Source organism: Lupinus angustifolius, chromosome LG13, assembly GCF_001865875.1.
Source record: "Lupinus angustifolius cultivar Tanjil chromosome LG13, LupAngTanjil_v1.0, whole genome shotgun sequence".
NCBI lineage: Eukaryota > Viridiplantae > Streptophyta > Magnoliopsida > Fabales > Fabaceae > Lupinus > Lupinus angustifolius.
The window spans coordinates 8380921-8392630 of NC_032021.1; positions in this window are offsets into that span (position 1 = coordinate 8380921).

Sequence of the window (11710 nt, forward strand, 5' to 3'; positions counted from 1 at the left end):
TATTGAATCAATGCACTGATAGTATAAAGTTTTTTACACTATCAACATATCATCCACCATTAATTTGTAATATTTTTGTTTGAAAGTCAATACTAACAAACAAATGAATGGTGAAAATTTGCTGACAGTATAAAAATCACTTACACTATCAGTATACACATATTAAATTCACCATTTATCTCATGTCCCAATATTTGATAGGATTCGGGCTTAACCAAGGTAAAAATTGGAATTTAATGGTTTCAGGTGTAGGTTTTGTCGTTTGACATTTAGAGGGGTTGAGAAATGTTAATGCCTACTCTAAATCCAAACTTGTATCCTTACTAGTTGAAGTTATAGAAATACATGTTATATATATTATATGTATCATGCTCATTCACCTTTTATAAGTCAATCTATTTATAGGATGTTTGTCTGTTCAATTAAGTACTTATTTTGTTTTTGTTAGACTTATTGATGTTATTGTATAATTCTATTTTATACATTTAGTTTTTATATTTTTCATTTTTCTTTAATTTTTTCGATTCATGCAATTTTTCCCAAACTTGACGAACGCAGGGTTGAGATTGGGTTTTTCTACTCCCGTTCTTCAAATTCCCATAATTGAGTGGCGTGGGATAAGCAAAATTCACACTTTTTGACATGCCTTGTGGTAATCCATATCCTCCAATATGTATATATCTAATGAATATAATTGGGATGGGTCTCCATATTCATATATCTATAACTATACTATATATAAAGTCAAAACTTGAAATAACTTCCCTCATAATTTTCATTTCCTATATTGCCCTTAACATTATTTAATTTTTACAAAAAAACTATATAATCCTAAGCAACTACCACCAATACATTAATTAACCACATATCTCTCCTTAAATTAAACATTATCATAAACACATAATATTCGCCGGCAGGCACGAAGTGCCTGTACACACTAATATATATAAGGAGTTAAGTATGTATCTTATTAAATTAGAGCTATTCCATAAAATTAGTTTGATAACTAGTTAAAGTTTAAAAAAAATAACTAAAAAACATACATTATTTGTTTATTATTTATTCAATTATTTATTAAGTAGAGTAATTTGTTATACATAAATAATTTAAAATAATCATTTATTTTTATATTTTAGTTGTAATTGGTTATGTAATATTTTATTTATTTATTATATTTTAATATATTTTTTTTCAATAACTTTTTTAAAAAATGCAATTAAATTTTATAAAATTACACACTCATCCAACAATATTGTTCCACTATTAATACAAGAAAAAAAAATTATGGATCAAAATAGGTATTCATTATTTTAAAGTTAATTATTAATTTATTATTACAAAACTCAGATTGTTATATATCGTCATGTATCATCCAAAATCATGTATATTATTTTTATTTTTATTCAAGAGTAAATAATCATATGAATGATGAGTGATATATAAATTAGAGAATATATTATCTCATCATATCAGAAGATATGTTATCTCACATAACCAATAAAATTATGATATGTGTCTTATTTAACTATTTTCTATAAAAAAAATATTTCTAAAAATTAGAAAAATAGGACATATGTACATTATTCTCTATTGTTTGTTTTGTAGAAAATAGAAAAATAGCATGTAGACAAAGTAGAGAACTACAAATTACTCTATGGTAAGTAATTACATCATGTTTTAGCTTTATACTTTACTAGCGTTTCGATCGGCACTCCGTGCCAATCACCCGTATTCTTATTTTTTTATATAGAATGTATCATATCCATATTATATTATTTAAGAAAGCTATCATGCGACATATGCTCGAAGTTAAAAATGAAAGTAAATTGTTATGAGTAAGTAATTTATCCACATTTCAAATTTAATGTCATAATCAATATAATTGACTTATCCATTGAAAAAGCCACCTCAGTTTGAAAATGACAGGTTTAAGAATTGACGTGGTAATAAAAAATGAAGCATTAATTTACACCAAGAGATATATAATATTTAGAAACATGAAATTAGAATTACTTCATGAAAGTTATTTTATATTTTCCCTTTATCTATTAGTATAGAAGATTAGTATAAATAAACATGAAATTATGAATTATAAATGATAAAGTAGAGATACATAAAACATTTCACGGATAGTTATTTTATGTTTTCTAATTTCTATTAGTAATAGTATATAAATTTATATAAAATACTTCATCATAGTTATTTAATGTTTATTAATATTAGTATAAAAGATAAAGTATGGAAACATAAAATATTCCAAGAGTGGTTATTTTATGCTTTTCTAATTTTTATTAGTATTAATATAGAAATTTATATAAAATACTTCACGGTAGTTATTTAATGTTTATTAATATTAGTATATATAAAGTAGAAGTTATAAAATAAAATTAGAAGTTATTAAATATGAAATTAGGAAATATAAACTACTTCATAGAAGTTATTTTGGGTTTTGCATGTATTAATAGTATAGATATAGTTATATATGGTTACAATATATAATATGAAAATGTTTTATACACTCATCCAATAATCAAATGCAAGAACAAAATTGGTAATGGATAAACAATTATTGAAAACTACTTTTTAAATATAATATTCTTCAACTATTGAGGACATTTATTGTAATTTTTTTAAATATTGAAGAGTAAAATTGGTAAGCCAATTATTGAAAATTATTTTCATTTTTTAAACGCTAGTTGAAGTAGTTTTCTAAAAAATAGTTTCCGGCCAAAGGCTATGAACTCCTTTTTTTAAAATGTACAAAGTTACTCTCAAATTTCTTTGTTACCTAACGACTCCATTAGTTTTTTTGACTAATTCAAAAAGTTAGATGTTATTTTTTTTATCCAATTACTCATTTATTTTTAATTTACACAATTACATAAAAGGTTCTTATAAAGACATTACTTCTAATAAATGGAAGATATCTATAAACTTAACCAAGTTACATCTAGGAAAAAAAAGTAAATTGAATCCCAAATCACCTTAAACCCCAAAATAGTCCAATCCATTTAGAACTCAAAAGTTAATTTGCCATGACCTTTTAACCATCCTTTAAACCACCAAGATAACTTTATTTTGAAAGAACTTCTTCATCTTGAGTATTCTAACTATTAACCGGCCTTAGATTTAAGAGCTACTTCAAAGTTCAAATACTTAAAAAACAAAAATTGTGAGTATAAAGATTTATACATGTTTAATGTATGAATTATACTACTTTATTTTAAAGAGTCAATTATAATTAAACATAAATGATAAATGATATATTAATAATATATCAAATTCATATATCTTATATGGGTAAGTTTCCTACTCTTAGAATATAGACCATTTTTTTTAAGGAAAGGGCATATGCATGGACGAACAGGGCAACCATGGGCCTGGACTTCCTCCGTGATATATTTGAAGCCCATATATGATAAACACTTGAAAATAACTTAACACTTTGAAGCAAAATAACATAACTTTGAAGCTTCTTCTGGAAATTGTTACCATTTCAAACCCATTTCCTAACAAGTTTCCTACTCTTAGAATATAGGCCATGTTAACAAATTCATGTTTTCCTGATTTTTTAAAGGTTGTTTGTTCTGATTTATTTTGTGTTAGTTAATGTAATATGTTGTGTTATAGGAAATTAAGATATTCATATTGGACTCATGTAGCAATAAATTATTATTTTTAAAAACAATGAATAAATTTTACAAATTTTCTACTAAAAATGTGTTTTTCTTTTATGATTTACTTCCCATTATCTTACAACACTCCAATTATGTCCATCTTCCATCCACCTAATATCCTTAACTATTAAAATGGACTCTCCTAATAGGGTTGGGTTAATCCATATAAGGCTTCGATTAAATCAACCGGACTAAAATACTCGACTATGTTTTATGTATATCATATTAAAACTCAAACCCATAAGTTCTAGCATGTCGACCCGAATAAATTAAAATTATTTATCGTATTCTAACCATTTTTAAACTCTTTCCAAAAAAACATGTATAAATTGATATTAATATATAACTCTTTTATAATGTGTTCAATTCAACGAGATTTAGATATAATACATTAAGTTTGAGTTAAAATATGTTATCAGATTCACTTATATTATATTTAATTAAGTTAACACATTTATTAATTATTGCATTCCTATTGATCTCTTCCCTCCTAACACAATATAAATTAAACGCATAGGCACTATCAATAATAATGTTACGTTGCTTTGTAATGATAATGTATGCTTAGGTTAGAATGAACTTTATATGTCAATAGTATAACCATGATTCAAATCATCATTGAAATTTATAAATATGCTCACTATTCAACTTTTTTGTTTTTCTAAAGTTGATAATACTAATATTTACTTATTTTTATTATAAGTTTAAAATATCATTCTGTTGCTACATAACCTTCACATGAACCTTATTATTAAGTTAAATGTTGCGAAATATACAAAAATAAAAAGTAAAATTGGGTAGCATGAACCCGGCCAAGTAAACTCAGCTGGATCTCAATTTTAAAATAATTCAACCAATTTGTACTGAAAAAATTGAATTTAATAAAAATACCCAATAATGTACTTAGGCCCTATGAATTTTGGGCTTTTTGACAAATTGCCCTATGAACATAACATGCACTAGTAAAGTTTCATTGAACAACCCCAATATCCAAAATCAAGAATGAAATAATGCTAGGCTTTTATTCAATGTGAATGAAAAATGACGTTGTTTTATTCCATCAATAGGTATACGGCACAATAGCACAATTGCCTGTCTTTGCAATATGGAGCTTCATATTTAAATCCTAAAAATAATATATTTGCTTGTAAAGATAATACTGTGTTTATCTAATATAAGTGATAAAATTATTCACAATCTATAATTCATCTAAATCCATCCGTTAGAGCTAATGAATTTAAATGAATATAATTCAATGAACAATGTTGATATAGATGGATTCAAATGCATTCACTGTATCTCATGGGTGTATCCATTTGGATGGATACCCAACCATTCAAAAAATAAAAACAAAAATCAATAAAGAAGACAATAATTATATTTATTTATACCACTTGTTAAAAATGTATATTGTAGATCATATTTTAGATGTATAAAAAATATAGTAGTTGTGTGCTTAATCATCCATACCAATATTTTGGTAAAAATAAATTATTTTCATTAAAAAATAATTTTAAATGAAACCAATCAGTATGATCAGTACGGTTCAATTGAAAACCAGCCAGTATGACTAGTACGGTTCAATTGAAAACCAACTGGTATGACCGGTTTTACTGACATAATTGCTGACCAGTTTACCAGTTGGACCGACCAAGACAAATCAGTTTTGATACCAGTAATATAAATTTCTCTCTTTCTAACAAAAGGATTTCCTCAACAATATTATCCTTTTTATCATAACATTCTTTCAAAAAATTTCAATAAATATTGGTATAACATTTTTGTGTCATGATTGAGCACAAGATAAATGCATGATTGCATAATACAGTATCTCTGACCTCACCTATATTGTTGTCTTTCATAACTTTCACATGTAAATTTAAATTTTGAGTTTTTTTAAACATTGTTTTATAAAAAAACACTGTTTAAAAAAAATTCAAATTAATTTTTAAAAATGCTTTACTAATTAATAATTTTTAAAAAGATTTTTTCCTTACAAAATGTTTTAGTTCAAATTTAAAAATAGATAAATTGAATATCCATCCAATCCATTAAAATGGATTAATCAGCTAGTTTAAAAATATAATTTCATGGATTTATATGAACTAGTGAATGACTTTTTATCCATCTATTATGATCTAAATCCATATCCATCTAATTGACATATTTATTATATAATATCTCTAGATCTCACTTACCCAAACCTTCATAGGCCACCATGTTTTTGGTTTTCTCCGCCCAACTCTATATGCCTAGTTTCAATCTCCACTTAAATTAGGTGCCAAATTCCTTTTCATCGTCTATTCACAAGACTTTGTCAAACTGCCCCCACAGTCCCACTGACTTCTCCAAAGTCCAAACCCAACCTAATCCCTTACCAAAGATTACTTATATTTAACAGTGTCTCATTTTCTATCACAGACCAATCACATATTGGCACAAGAATTTAAAAAATAAAAAGTAATATTGTAATAAGCCGAGACTAGAAAATGAAACATTGTTAGGGAAAACTGATCTCTGTCCATGAGCATCACCACATGTTTTATTCCCACCCACTTTAGTCCCATGCATTTTCAATGACTTCAACTAAACAGCTCTAACCCCACGCCTAAGTTTGGGTGTAGGTACTAGATGAGTTGGGGATGAACTTTATCACATAGTTATTTCCATGGTTATAATATCTAGACCATCACCAATTTGATCATAAAGAGGTAGGTTTACCAATTTGTTGGTTCAATTAATATGTTAGACCAAGAAATAGGAGAAAAAAGAGAAAGAAAATAATCTTAAGATTGAAGGATTTGTTTTTTCTTTTAACAGAAAGTATAGATAAGTTAGATTCTAGACTCGTCAATGACCGGAGTTTATATCTATTGATATCTAATAAAATTTTAAGGAAAAATTGGTGCACCAATTACAATGAGGTTTAAATTTACCATATCCAATAACTTATCTAGACTCTTTTCTAGCAGTTCAATTTTATTGGCATAATTTTTTGTGAGGGAAAAATATATAAATTTTTAAACTGTATTTTCTTTATTCATCAAGCTTTGATATAAAAAATATGTTCAATTAAATCATCTTTTCATCAAGCTACCTTTTATAAGAAGGCAAACATATGAAAGTGTACTAATTTACTTTTCAAAACTGAGATCTAATATCATTAATTTCTGATCCGACTAAGTTATGAGATTGAATTATTTTTTAATACTTTTTATTTTGTTTTGTCTTTGATGTATTAGCTAGTGGTGTTTGTATTAATTTTCTCATCTAGTGTAGAGAAAATGATAGGATGGATCTCTTCAACATTTCCTAGAAGGTAAACTATAATGCTTAAGCTAGATTTTACCAATAAAATCGTCCAATTGTAGAAGAGCAATAATTTTATTTTATATTTGACCAAATATGGTACCAGTATAATTGTATGACTAATAATATTTAGATAAAATCTTTTTAAGTGGCGATCATATGAATCAAACTCATAATCGTACATTTGAAATTTGTCCTAGCTAAAATTCATTTTCACTACAATTAATTGTTGAGCCTTGAATACCTTGTATGAGTGTGTGATGTTAGAAATTCCTCATGATTGGTGAACTATCAATCCTAAGATCTTGAATTTCATGATTCTCACACTTAAAAAAACGATTTTGAATTCAATTATACCTCTCTTTTTATTGAATCATAGCATCGAAGTGCATTTAATAGTACAAAATTGATTGCTTAGGAAACAAGCAAACTAAAAAGGGTCTAACCAACTTAACTAACTTTTGATGAGAATTTAACTCTATGATCAATTTACTAAAAGAACATTTGTGCTCAATTAGAATTTAAAAATTATGGATTATGCTTGAGATGGCCCATGGTTGATTTTCTATCTGGGTCGGTTTGGTGTATCAGCCTCAGTCAGCTTGGCTAGACTTTCTCGATCAGCTTTGAGCACCATGCTTGGGTTTCCTCGGTCAATTTCATGCGCCAAGCTTAGTCTCTCTCAGTCAGGTTCTTGCGTCACGCCTACGCCGCTTCAGACATTTTTGTGCGCCAAGCTCAATTTGTCTCGGTCAAGTTCCTGCGCCACGCCTATGCTGCTTCGGTCATTTTTGTGCGCCAAGCTCAATCTGTCTCGGTCATTTCAAGGTTGAGTTTCCTCGGTCATTTCCATGATTCATGGCCAAGTTTCCTCGATCATTTTCTGGCCGTGTATTGTCAACTTAGGCGATGCGTGTGGCCTTCGATTCTTTGTTGGGCAAGGTATGAGAATCATGCTTATCTTTCAATATATAATATAAAACAAGGATATAAAGTCATACATGAATCCATATTCTCAGATATACTCCTTTGATATACCTTTTGAGAGAGTTTTGGTATGATGGTCTTTCTCAACCAAATCCTTAATTCCTTTGAGATCTTCGTTTTCTCTCTGATAGGAAGAGGTGAAAACTATTTGTGATTTAGTATATTGGGGACCATAACTGTTCCTTATGCGTTAAATTATAGAGTTCTCATTATCCCCTATAGGCCAACTGTTTGACTATCCACTTATTAGGCTCATATTCGTTACAGTTTCAGAAGTCTTATAGGTTGTCAGTAATTAGACCACTTGTTTTGTAATTCCAAAATAAATAACAAATATAATTATATTAAATATATGATGCACACCTTAATTAGAAATTATAAATTGCTAACAATCTCCCACTTGAGCTTCATATTTTTCCTGAAACAATTATATCACATATTCTTTATGCGCGCATCTGTATGATATTTATATTTAGACTTCTCCTTAATACAGTTTGGTCCGTCTCATATATCAACTATGAAACCATTGAGATTTTCATCACATTCAAGCGTGACTCGACCACAATGATCACCATATTAATATACTTAATGACATATATCAAATATGGATGAATGACATGAAAATTTCATGCAATGTGATCTCAAACATGTCTATTTCCAACTGGTCTTTTATTCTTTAGTGAGATGAATCCAAAATCTTTAATTGCGACACACCTAGAGGTGGATTGTCTACTGTCTAGACATCTAGCAAAATCAGAGTCAAAGTACTCAAAGATCTCTAAATTCTTAGACCTCTGATAAGTGAGTATGTACTCCTTTGTTCTCTTTAAGTAACACATAACACATTTGACTGCCTTTCAGTGATACATTATAGAATTGCTCAAATATCTTCCCAAAACTTCCTCGACAAACGCTATGTCGGGACGTGTGCATACTTGAGCACACATTAGAGTTCCTACTACAAATGCATATAGAATCTTTTGCATCTCGTATCTTTCAAGGTCATTTTTGGGGCACTGTTCGAGACTAAACTTGTCTCCCTTAGCTATAGGGGTATCTCTTGGTTTACTTTCTTTTATGTCAAATCTATCTAGGACTTTATCTATATAACTTTCTTGTGACATCCTTAGGATACCTAGAGAGTGATTTCTTAGTATCTGAATAACTAATACAAAAGAAGTTTCCTCAAGATCTTTCATGCAATAGTCCCATATCACTGCTCGCAAGCAGTATATCATTTACATATAATACCAGGAATATAAATTTGCCTCAAAACCATACGAGGTAATAAATTGATGAAACTTGTGATTTCATTGACGAGAAACTTGTTTAAGGCCATAGATGAATTTCTTTAATTTGCATACCATAGGCTTTGAGACAATTAACACAAAGCTTTCTGGTTGCACCATATAGATCGTTTCTTTAATATCACCATTTAGAAACACAATATTAACATTCATCTAAGGTAGCTCTAAATCAAAATGAGTTACTAATGACAATATTATTTTTAAAAGAATCCTTCAAAGATACTAGAAAGAAGGTTTCTTTATAATCAATGCCTTCTTTCTAAGTGTAACCTTTAACAACTAGACGAGCTTTATATCTATCAATATTATCCTTTAAATCCCTCTTGGCTTTAAATATCTATTTGCAACCAATAGGTTTCACACCTTTAGGTAATTCAACAAGATCCCAAACATTATTATCATGCATAGACTTCATCTCATCCTTCATGGCATCATTCCACTTTTTTTAGAGTTAGAACTTTTCATGGCTTGTTAGAAGTTCAATGGATCATCTTCTGTTAACCCAATATCATCCTCATGTTCTTGATGAAATACAATATAATCATCAGGAATTGAACTTATCCTTTCTCTAGTGGATCTCCTTCATGACACTTCTATTTCTTGAGGTTGTTGAATTTGTTCTATATGTACTTGAGGGAGAACCACATTGTTGTCTTGTTCTGGAATATTGTCATGAACAATATTCTGAACATTATCTTATATTATCGAAGTTATTCATTGAATGGTAATAAGCACAAGAACTTGTTCACAATCAGTAACAAGTTCTGCCTCAAAGACAACATTATTTATGTTCTCTTCCTTCCCAAAATCAAATTCCTCAAGAAATATTGCATTTCCCGTCTCAAAAAAATTCTTGAAGTGGGATCATATAATTTATAGCCCGAGAGCGTTCAACATAGCCAACAAAATAACAACTAAATGTTATGGAGTCCAGTTCCCTTTCTTGCAGCCTATAAGGTCGTGCCTCAGTTGGACAACCCCAAATGTGCAAGTGTTTTAAGCTTGGTATGTTATCACTTCAAAGCTCATATGGAGTTTTATTTACTGTTTTATTAAGCACCATATTAAGGATGTAAACTGTAGTCTTTAAAACACCCCCAAAGAGACTCTCGTAAGGAAGATTGACTAACCATACATCTCACCATATCTTTAAGAGTTTGATTTCATGGCTCAACAACACCCTTCATGTTAGGTTTGCTTGGTATAGTGTATTGTAGAACAATTCACATTCTTTGAGGAAAAACAAAAATAGTCATTTCACAACATCCTTATTGTTCTTTCTTTTCTTATTTTGAAAGGTCATAGTCAAATAAGCACTTTCAGTCTTATCTCTCTTTCTTTAGCACACAGTGAGATATAAACTCATTAAGAGACCATTTGTCCTTCTAAGTGTTATAGCTCACTTTGAATGACCCAAAATATGCAGGAAGTGAGATCAAAACCAAGTGCACGAGCAAGTCATCACCAAGCTCTAACTTAACTGACTTGAGTTTTGATGTGAAATTAGATATCTCCATAATGTACTCCATTATATTCCATTTCCCTTTATACTTAATAGAGATGAGCTTAGCCAAAAAACTACTCGTCTTCGCCTTTTCTTTTTTTGCAAAGTATAGTTCTATTTCTTCAAGGAACTTCCTTGCACTATGACCCTTAGAAATAGAGCCCCAAAATGCTTATAGAATATTGTGTTTCATGATCATTATACACATTCGATTAGAGTATTCTCATTTCTCAATTTTAACCCCATCGATGATTTTTGGAGTAGAAATGGGTTTGTCCACTTTAAGTGTCAGATCTAAACCTATACAGCCAAGAATAATTTCTACGACTTCTTTCTAGACTTTAAAGTTTGTCTCATTCAGCAATGAGATGTTCTTAATTTGAGCAGAAATATTTGCAGCACTAGTAAAATAACAAAACAAATTGAAATCATTCATACAATTAAACTCATAATGAACTTTAATATTTAAATTCAAATGATGATGGAGCACATCACGAGATACCTAGCACAACATTAATATTCAGTCTTTGGACAAAAATATTAACTTGTAAGTGGTACACTCAATGTAGTAATTAATCATTGATAATTAGTCTTATCAAACAATAAGCCTTTCTTTGGATCGGCTTATTATTTACATAAAAAGCCATATGATTATCACATATTTATTGCTACAAGTATGTTTATAATTTGGGCCAAATAGTAATCTTCTTTTGGACCGATCACTATTTGCATAAAATGTTAACATACAATTGGCTTGATATTTTATATCAATCACTAATGGTATTCTTGTTTGTAATGGTCAAACATTGATCATAATGCATGTCAAATAATAAACTCTTCTTTGGACTGATTTATCATTCACATGTGCAACCTTATAATAATCACATGTTTACCATCACTTGTGTGTTTATAATCTGACCAAATAA